The sequence below is a fragment of the Brachyhypopomus gauderio genome, unplaced genomic scaffold (genome assembly GCF_052324685.1).
Source record: "Brachyhypopomus gauderio isolate BG-103 unplaced genomic scaffold, BGAUD_0.2 sc63, whole genome shotgun sequence".
In the NCBI taxonomy this organism is placed as follows: Eukaryota; Metazoa; Chordata; class Actinopteri; order Gymnotiformes; family Hypopomidae; genus Brachyhypopomus; species Brachyhypopomus gauderio.
The window spans coordinates 1,693,933-1,714,668 of record NW_027506884.1 but is presented as its reverse complement, the minus strand read 5'-3'; positions in this window follow the sequence as shown (position 1 = coordinate 1,714,668).

The following is a 20,736-nucleotide window of genomic DNA, read 5'->3' as shown; positions in this document are numbered from 1 at the left end:
TTGACTTTTCTATTCACATGCTGCTTGAGTCCACCTCAAGATCTTCCAAATGGACAGCAGAATGCTCCTGATAACTAAAAGGTATAGACATTGAAGGCAGGTTGATACAGGACACCAATATTTTCATTACTGAATCATAATGAATGGGATGACGTTTTACATTTTTCACTTAGTATGAGTCTTGGTTGATTTGGTTTTTCTTATTTTTCCACCCATACTATTTGAGCACAACTCGAATGGAACAGCAGAGGATACAACAAGTATTGTAAGATGAAGGTAATCAAAGACACATTGAATACAACTTGTGTACATAATAAAATCAGTAATTGATGTGACACTACTGTGTGAAACTGATTGGTCATGTTGACTTTTCTACTCACATGCTGCTTGAGTCCACCTCAAGATCTTCCAAATGGACAGCAGAAAGCTCGTGATAACTAAAAGGTATAGACATTGAAGACAGTTTGATACAGGACACCAATATTTTCATTACTGAATCATAATGAATGGGATGACGTTTTACATTTTGCACTCAGTATGAGTTTTGGTTGATTTGGTTTTTCTTATTTTTCCACCCATACTATTTGAGCACAACTCGAATGGAACAGCAGAGAATACAACAAGCATTGTAAGATGAAGGTAATCAAAGACACATTGAATACAACGTGTGTACATAATAAAATCAGTAATTGATGTGACACTAGTGTGTGAAACCCTGATTGGTCATGTTGACTTTTCTATTCACATGCTGCTTGAGTCCACCTCAAGATCTTCCAAATGGACAGCAGAATGCTCCTGATAATTAAAAGGTATAGACATTGAAGAGAGTTTGATACAGGACACCATTATTTTCATTACTGAATCATAATGAATGGGATGACGTTTTACATTTTGCACTCAGTATGAGTTTTGGTTGATTTGGTTTTTCTTATTTTTCCACCCATACTATTTGAGCACAACTCGAATGGAACAGCAGAGGATACAACAAGCATTGTAAGATGAAGGTAAGCAAAGACACATTGAAGACAATGTGTGTACATAATAAAATTTCCATATTAATCAGTAATTGATGTGACACTACTGTGTGAAACTCTGATTGGTCATGTTGACTTTTCTATTCACATGCTGCTTGAGTCCACCTCAAGATCTTCCAAATGGACAGCAGAATGCTCGTGATAACTAAAAGGTATAGACATTGAAGAGAGTTTGATACAGGACACCAATATTTTCATTACTGAATCATAATGAATGGGATGACGTTTTACATTTTGCACTCAGTATGAGTTTTGGTTGATTTGGTTTTTCTTATTTTTCCACCCATACTATTTGAGCACAACTCGAATGGAACAGCAGATGATACAACAAGTATTGTAAGATGAAGGTAATCAAAGACACATTGAATACAACGTGTGTACATAATAAAATCAGTAATTGATGTGACACTAGTGTATAAAACTCTGATTGGTCATGTTGACTTTTCTATTCACATGCTGCTTGAGTCCACCTCAAGATCTTCCAAATGGACAGCAGAATGCTCGTGATAATTAAAAGGTATAGACATTGAAGAGAGTTTGATACAGGACACCAATATTTTCATTACTGAATCGTAATGAATGGGATGACGTTTTACATTTTTCACTTAGTATGAGTCTTGGTTGATTTGGTTTTTCTTATTTTTCTACCCATACTATTTGAGCACAATTCGAATGGAACAGCAGAGGATACAACAAGTATTGTAAGATGAAGGTAATCAAAGACACATTGAATACAACTTGTGTACATAATAAAATCAGTAATTGATGTGACACTACTGTGTGAAACTGATTGGTCATGTTGACTTTTCTATTCACATGCTGCTTGAGTCCACCTCAAGATCTTCCAAATGGACAGCAGAAAGCTCGTGATAACTAAAAGGTATAGACATTGAAGACAGTTTGATACAGGACACCAATATTTTCATTACTGAATCATAATGAATGGGATGAGGTTTTACATTTTGCACTCAGTATGAGTTTTGGTTGATTTGGTTTTTCTTATTTTTCCACCCATACTATTTGAGCACAACTCGAATGGAACAGCAGAGGATACAACAAGCATTGTAAGATGAAGGTAATCAAAGACACATTGAATACAACGTGTGTACATAATAAAATAAGTAATTGATGTGACACTAGTGTGTGAAACTCTGATTGGTCATGTTGACTTTTCTATTCACATGCTGCTTGAGTCCACCTCAAGATCTTCCAAATGGACAGCAGAATGCTCCTGATAATTAAAAGGTATAGACATTGAAGAGAGTTTGATACAGGACACCATTATTTTCATTACTGAATCATAATGAATGGGATGACGTTTTACATTTTGCACTCAGTATGAGTTTTGGTTGATTTGGTTTTTCTTATTTTTCCACCCATACTATTTGAGCACAACTCGAATGGAACAGCAGAGGATACAACAAGCATTGTAAGATGAAGGTAAGCAAAGACACATTGAAGACAATGTGTGTACATAATAAAATTTCCATATTAATCAGTAATTGATGTGACACTAGTGTATAAAACTCTGGTCATGTTGACTTTTCTATTCACATGCTGCTTGAGTCCACCTCAAGATCTTCCAAATGGACAGCAGAAAGCTCGTGATAACTAAAAGGTATAGACATTGAAGACAGTTTGATACAGGACACCAATATTTTCATTACTGAATCATAATGAATGGGATGACGTTTTACATTTTTCACTTAGTATGAGTCTTGGTTGATTTGGTATTTCGTATTTTTCCACCCATACTATTTGAGCACAACTCGAATGGAACAGAAGAGGATACAACAAGTATTGTAAGATGAAGTTAATCAAAGACACATTGAATACAACTTGTGTACATAATAAAATCAGTAATTGATGTGACACTACTGTGTGAAACTGATTGGTCATGTTGATTTTTCTATTCACATGCTGCTTGAGTCCACCTCAAGATCTTCCAAATGGACAGCAGAAAGCTCGTGATAACTAAAAGGTATAGACATTGAAGACAGTTTGATACAGGACACCAATATTTTCATTACTGAATCATAATGAATGGGATGACGTTTTACATTTTGCACTCAGTATGAGTTTTGGTTGATTTGGTTTTTCTTATTTTTCCACCCATACTATTTGAGCACAACTCGAATGGAACAGCAGAGGATACAACAAGCATTGTAAGATGAAGGTAATCAAAGACACATTGAATACAACGTGTGTACATAATAAAATCAGTAATTGATGTGACACTAGTGTGTGAAACTCTGATTGGTCATGTTGACTTTTCTATTCACATGCTGCTTGAGTCCACCTCAAGATCTTCCAAATGGACAGCAGAATGCTCCTGATAATTAAAAGGTATAGACATTGAAGAGAGTTTGATACAGGACACCATTATTTTCATTACTGAATCATAATGAATGGGATGACGTTTTACATTTTGCACTCAGTATGAGTTTTGGTTGATTTGGTTTTTCTTATTTTTCCACCCATACTATTTGAGCACAACTCGAATGGAACAGCAGAGGATACAACAAGCATTGTAAGATGAAGGTAAGCAAAGACACATTGAAGACAATGTGTGTACATAATAAAATTTCCATATTAATCAGTAATTGATGTGACACTAGTGTATGAAACTCTGGTCATGTTGACTTTTCTATTCACATGCTGCTTGAGTCCACCTCAAGATCTTCCAAATGGACAGCAGAAAGCTCGTGATAACTAAAAGGTATAGACATTGAAGACAGTTTGATACAGGACACCAATATTTTCATTACTGAATCATAATGAATGGGATGACGTTTTACATTTTTCACTTAGTATGAGTCTTGGTTGATTTGGTATTTCTTATTTTTCCACCCATACTATTTGAGCACAACTCGAATGGAACAGCAGAGGATACAACAAGCATTGTAAGATGAAGGTAATCAAAGACACATTGAATACAACGTGTGTACATAATAAAATCAGTAATTGATGTGACACTAGTGTGTGAAACTCTGATTGGTCATGTTGACTTTTCTATTCACATGCTGCTTGAGTCCACCTCAAGATCTTCCAAATGGACAGCAGAATGCTCCTGATAATTAAAAGGTATAGACATTGAAGAGAGTTTGATACAGGACACCATTATTTTCATTACTGAATCATAATGAATGGGATGACGTTTTACATTTTGCACTCAGTATGAGTTTTGGTTGATTTGGTTTTTCTTATTTTTCCACCCATACTATTTGAGCACAACTCGAATGGAACAGCAGAGGATACAACAAGCATTGTAAGATGAAGGTAAGCAAAGACACATTGAAGACAATGTGTGTACATAATAAAATTTCCATATTAATCAGTAATTGATGTGACACTAGTGTATGAAACTCTGGTCATGTTGACTTTTCTATTCACATGCTGCTTGAGTCCACCTCAAGATCTTCCAAATGGACAGCAGAAAGCTCGTGATAACTAAAAGGTATAGACATTGAAGACAGTTTGATACAGGACACCAATATTTTCATTACTGAATCATAATGAATGGGATGACGTTTTACATTTTTCACTTAGTATGAGTCTTGGTTGATTTGGTATTTCTTATTTTTCCACCCATACTATTTGAGCACAACTCGAATGGAACAGCAGAGGATACAACAAGCATTGTAAGATGAAGGTAATCAAAGACACATTGAATACAACGTGTGTACATAATAAAATCAGTAATTGATGTGACACTAGTGTGTGAAACTCTGATTGGTCATGTTGACTTTTCTATTCACATGCTGCTTGAGTCCACCTCAAGATCTTCCAAATGGACAGCAGAATGCTCCTGATGTCAGGGTTCGACCCAGGCACGTGACTCCTGCTGCCACTAGGCGGAGCCCGCGAGCTGTAACCAGGGGCAATCAAGCCCGATAGGATGCACCTGTTCTACAGCCTTTTTAAGACAAGCGACTTCAGCAACTCATTGCTGAAGTTGTTTGTTGTTCTATGCACACACAGCCCAAGCCAGTTTTCTCTCGTCTCTAGATTTCCTCTCGTTTCTCTAGTTCTCCTGTTTCAACCCTGAGTGTTCTCAGGTTGTTTTTTGTTTCCTTCTGTCTTTTCCCTCTTTGTTCTTTGTTGGTTTGTTCTCCAGTGTTCTGGTTAACAGACTGGCAGGTAACCAGGTAGAAGCTATTGGTCTTGTTACCATAGCTTCCTCTTTTGTTTCTTATTTTTTCCCTTCCCCTCTGACACGTCGAGTTTGCCTCCGTGTACTTTTCGTTTTTTCCCATTTTTCTTTTTTGGACGCGTTGTATTTCTTTCCGCGTGTTTTTTGTTTGTTTTACTTACCTGGTCTTTGCACACGTCGAGATACTCCGTGTTGTCTTTCTGTTGTTTCCCTCTGGGGTTTTTTGTTTTCATTTTTTCCCGCATTCGCGGAGGTTTCATTTGGCAGTTTTTTGCCGTTTGATTTATCGGGTCGCGTTTGAGTCCTCACTACGTTTAAACCAACGCGTCACCGCCGAGATCGGCGGCGAGGCGTAACAGAACAACTTCAGCCGTTATGGACTCAGCTGACCCGTCAGCCGACGTGGTGCGGAATGCCCTCGCTATGCAAGGGCAGGCTATCGGCAGGCACGAGCAATCTCTTCGGGAAGTACTTACCCAGCTCCAGGCTATCTCTCTCGCGGTTCAAAAGCCAGATCCGCCCGTGACAGCTGCCAGTCCTCCGGTTTTCTCCGGAGCTGTGGGGTTGCTTGCCGATTCCCGTACAGAACCCGCATTGCCCGCTCCGGCACGTTATAGTGGTGATCCCAACGAGTGTAGGGGGTTTTTATTACAGTGCTCTCTGATTTTCGAGCAGCAGCCATCCCGTTTTCCCACAGAGCGTGCAAAAGTGGCTTATGTGATGGCGTTGCTTTCAGGGAGAGCACTACGGTGGGCTACACCCGTGTGGGAGAATCAACCCGAACTCTGTTCCTCTTTCGAACGGTTTTCTAGGGCTATGCGGCAGACGTTTTTTCATCCGGCTTCTGGAGGTATTGTCGCGTCGAAACTGTTGCGTTTACAACAGGGCAGATCTACTGTGGCAGAATACTCATTAGAGTTCCGCACTCTGGCGGCAGAGAGCAACTGGGGTTCAGAAGCACTGGGGGCTATATACACAGAAGGTCTAAGCGAAGAGATAAAGGACGAACTGTCCCTCAGAGAGCCACCCAGCGATTTAGATGACGCTATAGAACTCACAGTTCGGTTGGACAATCGGTTACGGGAGCGCAAACACCGCCGTTTGTTCGCTCCGTCCAGTATTAAACCAGTGTCTCCTGTACTCAAGACTGCTCAGGGGAACGGCGAAACTTCAGAACAGCCCGTGCAGTTAGGGCACACTCGTCTCTCTCTTCAAGAAAGACAAACTCGCTTACGAGAGGGCAAGTGTCTCTATTGCGGCCGGGCTGGTCATAGGATCGCCGAATGCCCCGAACTTCAGGGAAAAGGGCAGACTCGGCAAGTTAATGGGGTTGCACCGACGGGTCATGGTGCTTATGTCCCCAACTGCGGTCTGATGCCCCACGTAGTAGTCTCATGGAGGGGTTCTGACGAACACCGGGTTGTGGCTCTCGTAGACTCGGGGGCCACTGGTAATTTCATCGACTCCAACCTAGTAGCTTCCCTCTCCATACCTCTGGTTCCCTTAGAGAAGCCTCTCTCAGTGTCCGCCGTAGACGGCAAGATGCTCACTTCAGGTGATGTTACCCACCAGACTGTTCCTCTAACGGTTACTATAGGGAACCATCACGAAACACTCACCCCTTATGTCATCGCTGCTCCTAAACTGCAGCTGATTTTGGGGTTTCCCTGGCTTCAACGCCACAACCCTGATGTTGACTGGCTCAACCTTTCTATCAACCGATGGAGTAAAGTATGCGAACAATCATGCTTGGTGCCACGCTGCAGTAAACCCGGGGAGAGACCAGAGGAAATAGCGGGTTTAGAAAAAGTCCCTGCTGTTTACCACGACTTAAAAGACGTATTTAGCAAACGCAAGGCGGGTTTCCTACCCCCGCATAGGGCCTGCGACATAGCTATTAATCTCTTACCTGGCACTACTCCTCCTAGGGGGCGTTTATTTTCTTTGGCACTACCTGAACGCAAGGCTATGGAAACCTACATTCAGGAAGCGCTCGCTGCGGGTACTATCCGTCCCTCTACCTCTCCCGCTGGTGCAGGTTTCTTCTTTGTAGGAAAAAAAGATGGGGGTCTCCGTCCTTGTATCGACTACAGGGGACTTAACAAGATCACCATCAAAGACCGTCACCCTTTGCCTCTTATGTCTTCCGCCTTCGAGGCCCTTCAACGGGCAACGGTTTATACTAAGTTAGATCTCAGGAGCGCGTATAATCTGTTGAGAGTCAGAGAAGGCGACGAGTGGAAAACCGCCTTCAATACTCCCTCTGGTCATTACGAATATTTAGTCATGCCGTTTGGTCTTATGAACGCACCCGCGGCTTTTCAGAGGTTCGTTAATGGTGTTCTTAGGGAGGCTCTGGATGAATACGCCTATGTTTATCTCGACGACATCCTGATATATAGCCGTACCATCACCGAGCATCAGCAACATGTTCGCCGCGTTCTCCAGTTGTTATTAGAGAACCACCTCTACATTAAGCTGGAGAAATCATTGTTCCACGTCTCCGAGGTGGCCTTCTTGGGGTTCATAGTCGCTAAGGGTCACCTGGCTATGGACCCCGCCAAAATCAAAGCCGTTACTCAGTGGCCCGTGCCCACGTCCGTTCGTTTGGTTCAACGCTTTCTGGGTTTTGCAAACTTCTATAGACGGTTTATCAGAAATTTTGGTTCCCTTGCTGCTCCGCTCTCTGCCCTTACTAGTAAGAAGTTGGGGAGATTCACGTGGACCCCTGAAGCCCAGAAGGCGTTCGAGACGCTTAAGGGTCTTTTTACCAGTGCTCCGGTGTTGCGGGTTCCGGACCCCGAACTCCCTTTCATTGTTGAAACTGATGCCTCTGATTTGGGCGTTGGGGCGGTTCTCTCTCAGAGAGTCGGGAAACCGCCTAAGCTGTACCCCTGCGCCTACTTTTCGCACCGGTTCACCCCCACGGAAAGGCGGTATGACGTAGGGGACAAAGAACTCCTGGCCGTTAAAATGGCCTTAGAGGAGTGGCGGCACTGGCTGGAGGGAGCTCGTCACCCTTTTCTGGTCTGGTCTGACCATAAGAACCTGACGTACCTCCAGCAGGCCAAGCGTCTCAACGCTAGACAGGCTAGGTGGGCCCTGTTTTTTAGCCGTTTCAATTTCACGTTGTCATATCGTCCGGGTTCTAAAAACACTAAGCCCGACGCTTTGTCTCGGCAGTGGGAACCTCCTCATGTTGACAGTTCCCCGGAAACCGTGCTTCCCCCGGGGGTTGTAGTGGCACCCATCAGGTGGGGTATAGAAAAAACCGTGCAGGACGAACTCGCCAATGAACCCGGGCCTAGTAGTGTTCCTCCTGGCTGTCTGTACGTCCCCTCGACCGTCCGGCGCAAGGTCCTCTTGTGGGGACACACTGAACGTTACGCAGCGCACCCTGGAGCTAGGCGGACCGCCGAGCTCATAAGACGAAGGTTTTGGTGGCCAGCTATGGATCAGGAGATCCGCGACTTTGTAGCCTCCTGCGAGGTGTGTAACCGAAGTAAGGCGCCACGCAACAAGCCTAGGGGGTTGTTGCACCCGTTACCCACACCCTCCAGACCGTGGTCTCATATCTCCCTTGACTTCGTCACCGGGCTTCCGTCCTCTAAAGGACTTACCACCATTCTCGTGGTCGTGGACAGGTTTTCCAAGTTTAGTAAGTTTATCGGCCTGCCCAAACTGCCCTCCGCCCGGGAGACCGCGTCTCTCTTGCTCATCCATGTTGTCCGCAATTACGGGTTCCCTCAGGACGTGGTGTCCGATAGAGGGCCCCAGTTCGCCAGCAGCTTTTGGAAGGCGTTCCTGTCCCTTCTCGGCGCCTCCGCTAGCCTGTCTTCGGGTTTCCATCCCCAGTCCAATGGCCAGACTGAGCGCGTAAACCAGGACCTGGAACAGACCCTCAGGTGCCTGGCTTCCTCTAACCCTGCGTCCTGGGCTGACCACTTGTTGTGGGCCGAGTACGCCCACAACACGCTGTGGCATTCGGCTCTGGGCATGTCACCCTTCGAGTGCTTGTTCGGATACGCCCCTCCGCTGTTTGCAGACCACGAACAAGCCGTGGCTGTGCCTTCCGCTAGGGCTCAGTTTCGGCGCTGCCGCAAGGCATGGTCAAGGGCCCGCTCGGCCTTGTTGAAGGCCTCCTCCACCTATTGCCGCAGCGCCAACAAGCACCGTCTCCCTGCGCTGTCCTTCCGTCCTGGGCAGCGTGTGTGGTTGGCGGCTGGAAACTTACCGGTTCGGGGTGGTACTAAGAAACTGGCTCCTCGCTTCCTGGGTCCATTTAAGATAGACCGTCGCATCAACCCGGTTACCTACCGTCTGGTTCTCCCTCCGTCCATGCGTGTCCACCCGGTGTTCCACGTGTCCCACCTCCGTCCGTACTTGTGTGGTTCTTCTCCCGCCCCGGCTCCTCCTGCGCCGCGTATGGTTGGTGGGGGTCCGGTTTACACTGTGCGACGTCTTTTGGACGTCCGTAGGGTTAGGGGGCGGGACCAGTTTCTGGTGGATTGGGAGGGTTATGGGCCTGAAGAGCGGTCTTGGGTCCCCAGGGCGCGCATCCTGGATCGTTCCCTGATCACCTCCTTTTATCGCGACAGGGCTGTGGCCCTGGGCCCGCGGGGACTCGGGCCCAGAGGGGGGGGTTCTGTCAGGGTTCGACCCAGGCACGTGACTCCTGCTGCCACTAGGCGGAGCCCGCGAGCTGTAACCAGGGGCAATCAAGCCCGATAGGATGCACCTGTTCTACAGCCTTTTTAAGACAAGCGACTTCAGCAACTCATTGCTGAAGTTGTTTGTTGTTCTATGCACACACAGCCCAAGCCAGTTTTCTCTCGTCTCTAGATTTCCTCTCGTTTCTCTAGTTCTCCTGTTTCAACCCTGAGTGTTCTCAGGTTGTTTTTTGTTTCCTTCTGTCTTTTCCCTCTTTGTTCTTTGTTGGTTTGTTCTCCAGTGTTCTGGTTAACAGACTGGCAGGTAACCAGGTAGAAGCTATTGGTCTTGTTACCATAGCTTCCTCTTTTGTTTCTTATTTTTTCCCTTCCCCTCTGACACGTCGAGTTTGCCTCCGTGTACTTTTCGTTTTTTCCCATTTTTCTTTTTTGGACGCGTTGTATTTCTTTCCGCGTGTTTTTTGTTTGTTTTACTTACCTGGTCTTTGCACACGTCGAGATACTCCGTGTTGTCTTTCTGTTGTTTCCCTCTGGGGTTTTTTGTTTTCATTTTTTCCCGCATTCGCGGAGGTTTCATTTGGCAGTTTTTTGCCGTTTGATTTATCGGGTCGCGTTTGAGTCCTCACTACGTTTAAACCAACGCGTCACCGCCGAGATCGGCGGCGAGGCGTAACACCTGATAATTAAAAGGTATAGACATTGAAGAGAGTTTGATACAGGACACCATTATTTTCATTACTGAATCATAATGAATGGGATGACGTTTTACATTTTGCACTCAGTATGAGTTTTGGTTGATTTGGTTTTTCTTATTTTTCCACCCATACTATTTGAGCACAACTCGAATGGAACAGCAGAGGATACAACAAGCATTGTAAGATGAAGGTAAGCAAAGACACATTGAAGACAATGTGTGTACATAATAAAATTTCCATATTAATCAGTAATTGATGTGACACTAGTGTATGAAACTCTGGTCATGTTGACTTTTCTATTCACATGCTGCTTGAGTCCACCTCAAGATCTTCCAAATGGACAGCAGAAAGCTCGTGATAACTAAAAGGTATAGACATTGAAGACAGTTTGATACAGGACACCAATATTTTCATTACTGAATCATAATGAATGGGATGACGTTTTACATTTTTCACTTAGTATGAGTCTTGGTTGATTTGGTATTTCTTATTTTTCCACCCATACTATTTGAGCACAACTCGAATGGAACAGAAGAGGATACAACAAGCTTTGTAAGATGAAGGTAATCAAAGACACATTGAATACAACGTGTGTACATAATAAATGGCCATATTAATCAGTAATTGATGTGACACTAGTGTATAAAACTCTGATTGGTCATGTTGACTTTTCTATTCACATGCTGCTTGAGTCCACCTCAAGATCTTCCAAATGGACAGCAGAAAGCTCGTGATAACTAAAAGGTATAGACATTGAAGACAGTTTGATACAGGACACCAATATTTTCATTACTGAATCATAATGAATGGGATGACGTTTTACATTTTTCACTTAGTATGAGTCTTGGTTGATTTGGTTTTTCTTATTTTTCCACCCATATTATTTGAGCACAACTCGAATGGAACAGCAGAGGATACAACAAGCTTTGTAAGATGAAGGTAATCAAAGACACATTGAAGACAATGTGTGTACATAATAAAATTTCCATATTAATCAGTAATTGATGTGACACTAGTGTATGAAACTCTGGTCATGTTGACTTTTCTATTCACATGCTGCTTGAGTCCACCTCAAGATCTTCCAAATGGACAGCAGAAAGCTCGTGATAACTAAAAGGTATAGACATTGAAGACAGTTTGATACAGGACACCAATATTTTCATTACTGAATCATAATGAATGGGATGACGTTTTACATTTTTCACTTAGTATGAGTCTTGGTTGATTTGGTATTTCTTATTTTTCCACCCATACTATTTGAGCACAACTCGAATGGAACAGAAGAGGATACAACAAGCTTTGTAAGATGAAGGTAATCAAAGACACATTGAATACAACGTGTGTACATAATAAATGGCCATATTAATCAGTAATTGATGTGACACTAGTGTATAAAACTCTGATTGGTCATGTTGACTTTTCTATTCACATGCTGCTTGAGTCCACCTCAAGATCTTCCAAATGGACAGCAGAAAGCTCGTGATAACTAAAAGGTATAGACATTGAAGACAGTTTGATACAGGACACCAATATTTTCATTACTGAATCATAATGAATGGGATGACGTTTTACATTTTTCACTTAGTATGAGTCTTGGTTGATTTGGTTTTTCTTATTTTTCCACCCATATTATTTGAGCACAACTCGAATGGAACAGCAGAGGATACAACAAGCTTTGTAAGATGAAGGTAATCAAAGACACATTGAATACAACGTGTGTACATAATAAATGTCCATATTAATCAGTAATTGATGTGACACTAGTGTGTGAAACTCTGATTGGTCATGTTGACTTTTCTATTCACATGCTGCTTGAGTCCACCTCAAGATCTTCCAAATGGACAGCAGAAAGCTCGTGATAACTAAAAGGTATAGACATTGAAGACAGTTTGATACAGGACACCAATATTTTCATTACTGAATCATAATGAATGGGATGACGTTTTACATTTTGCACTCAGTATGAGTTTTGGTTGATTTGGTTTTTCTTATTTTTCCACCCATACTATTTGAGCACAACTCGAATGGAACAGCAGAGGATACAACAAGCATTGTAAGATGAAGGTAATCAAAGACACATTGAATACAACGTGTGTACATAATAAAATCAGTAATTGATGTGACACTAGTGTGTGAAACTCTGATTGGTCATGTTGACTTTTCTATTCACATGCTGCTTGAGTCCACCTCAAGATCTTCCAAATGGACAGCAGAATGCTCCTGATAATTAAAAGGTATAGACATTGAAGAGAGTTTGATACAGGACACCATTATTTTCATTACTGAATCATAATGAATGGGATGACGTTTTACATTTTGCACTCAGTATGAGTTTTGGTTGATTTGGTTTTTCTTATTTTTCCACCCATACTATTTGAGCACAACTCGAATGGAACAGCAGAGGATACAACAAGCATTGTAAGATGAAGGTAAGCAAAGACACATTGAAGACAATGTGTGTACATAATAAAATTTCCATATTAATCAGTAATTGATGTGACACTAGTGTATGAAACTCTGGTCATGTTGACTTTTCTATTCACATGCTGCTTGAGTCCACCTCAAGATCTTCCAAATGGACAGCAGAAAGCTCGTGATAACTAAAAGGTATAGACATTGAAGACAGTTTGATACAGGACACCAATATTTTCATTACTGAATCATAATGAATGGGATGACGTTTTACATTTTTCACTTAGTATGAGTCTTGGTTGATTTGGTATTTCTTATTTTTCCACCCATACTATTTGAGCACAACTCGAATGGAACAGCAGAGGATACAACAAGCATTGTAAGATGAAGGTAATCAAAGACACATTGAATACAACGTGTGTACATAATAAAATCAGTAATTGATGTGACACTAGTGTGTGAAACTCTGATTGGTCATGTTGACTTTTCTATTCACATGCTGCTTGAGTCCACCTCAAGATCTTCCAAATGGACAGCAGAATGCTCCTGATAATTAAAAGGTATAGACATTGAAGAGAGTTTGATACAGGACACCATTATTTTCATTACTGAATCATAATGAATGGGATGACGTTTTACATTTTGCACTCAGTATGAGTTTTGGTTGATTTGGTTTTTCTTATTTTTCCACCCATACTATTTGAGCACAACTCGAATGGAACAGCAGAGGATACAACAAGCATTGTAAGATGAAGGTAAGCAAAGACACATTGAAGACAATGTGTGTACATAATAAAATTTCCATATTAATCAGTAATTGATGTGACACTAGTGTATGAAACTCTGGTCATGTTGACTTTTCTATTCACATGCTGCTTGAGTCCACCTCAAGATCTTCCAAATGGACAGCAGAAAGCTCGTGATAACTAAAAGGTATAGACATTGAAGACAGTTTGATACAGGACACCAATATTTTCATTACTGAATCATAATGAATGGGATGACGTTTTACATTTTTCACTTAGTATGAGTCTTGGTTGATTTGGTATTTCTTATTTTTCCACCCATACTATTTGAGCACAACTCGAATGGAACAGAAGAGGATACAACAAGCTTTGTAAGATGAAGGTAATCAAAGACACATTGAATACAACGTGTGTACATAATAAATGGCCATATTAATCAGTAATTGATGTGACACTAGTGTATAAAACTCTGATTGGTCATGTTGACTTTTCTATTCACATGCTGCTTGAGTCCACCTCAAGATCTTCCAAATGGACAGCAGAAAGCTCGTGATAACTAAAAGGTATAGACATTGAAGACAGTTTGATACAGGACACCAATATTTTCATTACTGAATCATAATGAATGGGATGACGTTTTACATTTTTCACTTAGTATGAGTCTTGGTTGATTTGGTTTTTCTTATTTTTCCACCCATATTATTTGAGCACAACTCGAATGGAACAGCAGAGGATACAACAAGCTTTGTAAGATGAAGGTAATCAAAGACACATTGAATACAACGTGTGTACATAATAAATGTCCATATTAATCAGTAATTGATGTGACACTAGTGTGTGAAACTCTGATTGGTCATGTTGACTTTTCTATTCACATGCTGCTTGAGTCCACCTCAAGATCTTCCAAATGGACAGCAGAATGCTCCTGATAACTAAAAGGTATAGACATTGAAGAGAGTTTGATACAGGACACCAATATTTTCATTACTGAATCATAATGAATGGGATGACGTTTTACATTTTTCACTTAGTATGAGTTTTGGTTGATTTGGTTTTTCTTATTTTTCCACCCATACTATTTGAGCACAACTCGAATGGAACAGCAGAGGATACAACAAGTTTTGTAAGATGAAGGTAATCAAAGACACATTGAATACAACGTGTGTACATAATAAAATCAGTAATTGATGTGACACTAGAGTGTGAAACTCTGATTGGTCATGTTGACTTTTCTATTCACATGCTGCTTGAGTCCACCTCAAGATCTTCCAAATGGACAGCAGAATGCTCCTGATAACTAAAAGGTATAGACATTGAAGGCAGGTTGATACAGGACACCAATATTTTCATTACTGAATCATAATGAATGGGATGACGTTTTACATTTTGCACTCAGTATGAGTTTTGGTTGATTTGGTTTTTCTTATTTTTCCACCCATATTATTTGAGCACAACTCGAATGGAACAGCATAGGATACAACAAGCTTTGTAAGATGAAGGTAATCAAAGACACATTGAATACAACGTGTGTACATAATAAATGGCCATATTAATCAGTAATTGATGTGACACTAGTGTATAAAACTCTGATTGGTCATGTTGACTTTTCTATTCACATGCTGCTTGAGTCCACCTCAAGATCTTCCAAATGGACAGCAGAATGCTCGTGATAATTAAAAGGTATAGACATTGTAGACAGTTTGATACAGGACACCAATATTTTCATTACTGAATCATAATGAATGGGATGACGTTTTACATTTTTCACTTAGTATGAGTCTTGGTTGATTTGGTTTTTCTTATTTTTCCACCCATACTATTTGAGCACAACTCGAATGGAACAGCAGAGGATACAACAAGTATTGTAAGATGAAGGTAATCAAAGACACATTGAATACAACTTGTGTACATAATAAAATCAGTAATTGATGTGACACTACTGTGTGAAACTGATTGGTCATGTTGACTTTTCTACTCACATGCTGCTTGAGTCCACCTCAAGATCTTCCAAATGGACAGCAGAAAGCTCGTGATAACTAAAAGGTATAGACATTGAAGACAGTTTGATACAGGACACCAATATTTTCATTACTGAATCATAATGAATGGGATGACGTTTTACATTTTGCACTCAGTATGAGTTTTGGTTGATTTGGTTTTTCTTATTTTTCCACCCATACTATTTGAGCACAACTCGAATGGAACAGCAGAGAATACAACAAGCATTGTAAGATGAAGGTAATCAAAGACACATTGAATACAACGTGTGTACATAATAAAATCAGTAATTGATGTGACACTAGTGTGTGAAACCCTGATTGGTCATGTTGACTTTTCTATTCACATGCTGCTTGAGTCCACCTCAAGATCTTCCAAATGGACAGCAGAATGCTCCTGATAATTAAAAGGTATAGACATTGAAGAGAGTTTGATACAGGACACCATTATTTTCATTACTGAATCATAATGAATGGGATGACGTTTTACATTTTGCACTCAGTATGAGTTTTGGTTGATTTGGTTTTTCTTATTTTTCCACCCATATTATTTGAGCACAACTCGAATGGAACAGCAGAGGATACAACAAGCTTTGTAAGATGAAGGTAATCAAAGACACATTGAATACAACGTGTGTACATATTAAATGTCCATATTAATCAGTAATTGATGTGACACTAGTGTGTGAAACTCTGATTGGTCATGTTGACTTTTCTATTCACATGCTGCTTGAGTCCACCTCAAGCTCTTCCAAATGGACAGCAGAATGCTCCTGATAATTAAAAGGTATAGACATTGAAGAGAGTTTGATACAGGACACCATTATTTTCATTACTGAATCATAATGAATGGGATGACGTTTTACATTTTGCACTCAGTATGAGTTTTGGTTGATTTGGTTTTTCTTATTTTTCCACCCATATTATTTGAGCACAACTCGAATGGAACAGCATAGGATACAACAAGCTTTGTAAGATGAAGGTAATCAAAGACACATTGAATACAACGTGTGTACATAATAAATGGCCATATTAATCAGTAATTGATGTGACACTAGTGTATAAAACTCTGATTGGTCATGTTGACTTTTCTATTCACATGCTGCTTGAGTCCACCTCAAGATCTTCCAAATGGACAGCAGAATGCTCGTGATAATTAAAAGGTATAGACATTGTAGACAGTTTGATACAGGACACCAATATTTTCATTACTGAATCATAATGAATGGGATGACGTTTTACATTTTTCACTTAGTATGAGTCTTGGTTGATTTGGTTTTTCTTATTTTTCCACCCATACTATTTGAGCACAACTCGAATGGAACAGCAGAGGATACAACAAGTATTGTAAGATGAAGGTAATCAAAGACACATTGAATACAACTTGTGTACATAATAAAATCAGTAATTGATGTGACACTACTGTGTGAAACTGATTGGTCATGTTGACTTTTCTACTCACATGCTGCTTGAGTCCACCTCAAGATCTTCCAAATGGACAGCAGAAAGCTCGTGATAACTAAAAGGTATAGACATTGAAGACAGTTTGATACAGGACACCAATATTTTCATTACTGAATCATAATGAATGGGATGACGTTTTACATTTTGCACTCAGTATGAGTTTTGGTTGATTTGGTTTTTCTTATTTTTCCACCCATACTATTTGAGCACAACTCGAATGGAACAGCAGAGAATACAACAAGCATTGTAAGATGAAGGTAATCAAAGACACATTGAATACAACGTGTGTACATAATAAAATCAGTAATTGATGTGACACTAGTGTGTGAAACCCTGATTGGTCATGTTGACTTTTCTATTCACATGCTGCTTGAGTCCACCTCAAGATCTTCCAAATGGACAGCAGAATGCTCCTGATAATTAAAAGGTATAGACATTGAAGAGAGTTTGATACAGGACACCATTATTTTCATTACTGAATCATAATGAATGGGATGACGTTTTACATTTTGCACTCAGTATGAGTTTTGGTTGATTTGGTTTTTCTTATTTTTCCACCCATATTATTTGAGCACAACTCGAATGGAACAGCAGAGGATACAACAAGCTTTGTAAGATGAAGGTAATCAAAGACACATTGAATACAACGTGTGTACATATTAAATGTCCATATTAATCAGTAATTGATGTGACACTAGTGTGTGAAACTCTGATTGGTCATGTTGACTTTTCTATTCACATGCTGCTTGAGTCCACCTCAAGCTCTTCCAAATGGACAGCAGAATGCTCCTGATAATTAAAAGGTATAGACATTGAAGAGAGTTTGATACAGGACACCATTATTTTCATTACTGAATCATAATGAATGGGATGACGTTTTACATTTTGCACTCAGTATGAGTTTTGGTTGATTTGGTTTTTCTTATTTTTCCACCCATATTATTTGAGCACAACTCGAATGGAACAGCAGAGGATACAACAAGCTTTGTAAGATGAAGGTAATCAAAGACACATTGAATACAACGTGTGTACATATTAAATGTCCATATTAATCAGTAATTGATGTGACACTAGTGTGTGAAACTCTGATTGGTCATGTTGACTTTTCTATTCACATGCTGCTTGAGTCCACCTCAAGCTCTTCCAAATGGACAGCAGAATGCTCGTGATAACTAAAAGGTATAGACATTGAAGAGAGTTTGATACAGGACACCAATATTTTCATTACTGAATCATAATGAATGGGATGACATTTTACATTTTTCACTCAGTATGAGTTTTGGTTGATTTGGTATTTCTTATTTTTCCACCCATACTATTTGAGCACAACTCGAATGGAACAGCAGAGGATACAACAAGCTTTGTAAGATGAAGGTAATCAAAGACACATTGAATACAACGTGTGTACATAATAAATGTCCATATTAAGTCCATATTAATCAGTAATCGATGTGACACTAGTGTGTAATATTGTCATTGGTCATGTTGACTTTTCTATTCACATGCTGCTTGAGTCCACCTCAAGATCTTCCAAATGGACAGCAGAATGCTCGTGATAACTAAAAGGTATAGACATTGAAGACAGTTTGATACAGGACACCATTATTTTCATTACTGAATCATAATGAATGGGATGACATTTTACATTTTTCACTTAGTATGAGTTTTGGTTGATTTGGTTTTTCTTATTTTTCCACCCATACTATTTAAGCACAACTCGAATGGAACAGCAGAGGATACAACAAGCATTGTAAGATGAAGGTAAGCAAAGACACATTGAATACAATGTGTGTACATAATAAAATTTCCATATTAATCAGTAATTGATGTGACACTAGTGTATAAAACTCTGATTGGTCATGTTGAGTCTTCTTTTGACATGCTGCTTAAACCACCAAAAGATCTTCCAAATGGACAGATGATAATTTTAAAAAGTCATTGCACTGATTGGCAAAGGCGATCTATACGATTTCTCTAATTTGGTAGATCGCCTGCGATTCTCCACTCGTCCTCGCCATTCACGATTTTATATCGTCATATCGTGTACCCCTAGTTGTCCTGTTAGTGTATGTTTCTTTCTTGTTCGCCCCTTCCGCTCTGTTCCGTGTGCTCTGTCTCGGTTTTTGATTACTCTGTTGTGAATTTCCCTGTCGCTTGTATATTCTAGTTTGCTTAGCCTTTTATGTTTACCTCGTCGTGTTCGGTTGTAGTCCTTCCTTCGTTGTGTTTATTTGTAGTCTGGTTTTGTCTCTCCCCTTCGCCGTTACTCCCCTTAGTGTTATGTTTGTCCACATTCCCTTCATGTAGCTTGCGGTAATGTTCATATGTGTGTTAACTCTGCTTAGTTGTTTCGCTGTCTCGTTATATAGTATTAGCTTTACGTTGTATGGTGTAGTTCCTATCGGTATTCTGTTTTTCTGTTTTGTTACCCCCTTTTTAATAAATATTCCAAACTCTGCAATTGCGTCACTCCCCCTATTCTGAATCGTTACAAGATATTTTACAGTAACATCTGTTTTTTTAGTCAGTTCATTTTTACTGTAATCCGCTTCATTTGGACTTTTTTTTTCAAATGTGTGCTTTTTTGGCAACATACTGTCTACAAAATGAGTGATATTTACTGTTAGGTACTATATGGAATGTAGATTAGTCAGTAACAGTTTTGCAGTAAAGGATATATTTGACTGTATTAGGGACATTACTGTAAATTGTGGCCTAACCCAAAAAAAATTACCATAATTGTAAACATAATTAGCCATGGTCCCATATGTGTAAAAATACACACATACAAAAAAAAACAGGATACAAAACTGAACAGTCTTGTTATGTGTAATGTATCCACATCACATCTGATGTTGGCCCTTGCCATGCACCTAGGATAGAAAAGCTTGGTATGCCTTATTCACCCCTGGCAGTCTTCAGCTGAAATGTCTCTGCAGCCGGGATCCATTGCATTCAGGAGGGACATTTGGTCATGGCCAATGATCATACACCTTCCACCTCCAGACTGAAAAAAGTTCCGAGATGGGCGGGAGGAAAAGTGACATCACTCTTGGATGGTCTATAAACCAGTTTGTGATGACATGAGAATGACAGAATGCTACATTGTCCCATCACAAATGTCCTCGTGTTTCCTCCCACCTGTTCCCTTTCTGCTTCTGGAACCAGTTGTTTGTAGAGTTCATTCAAAAACTAAAGAAGGAGGTCACTGTTATAGGGACCAATCTGGCATTTGTGAAGGACCAAACCAGCACTTGAGATTGCAGGACAAATTGTTATATTTGCTCCTCTCTGACCCGGTACATTACTGTACTTCATTTTATTTCATTGATCTATATGTGCAAAAAATATGTATTACAGTAATAGCTTTTCAGCTGCCTTTGTTTTTGCAGAACTTTGCATTTTATACAGTATTTAAGGTTTTGAACCTTAGGTTTTCATTTTTGACATGCTGTGTACAAGCAATTGTAAATAAGGCAAAAATGATCCAGAATTTTGTTATTGGATAACCTTGAGTGTTTAGAAAATGTAAACATTATAAAACATGTAAAATGACTGCATTTTG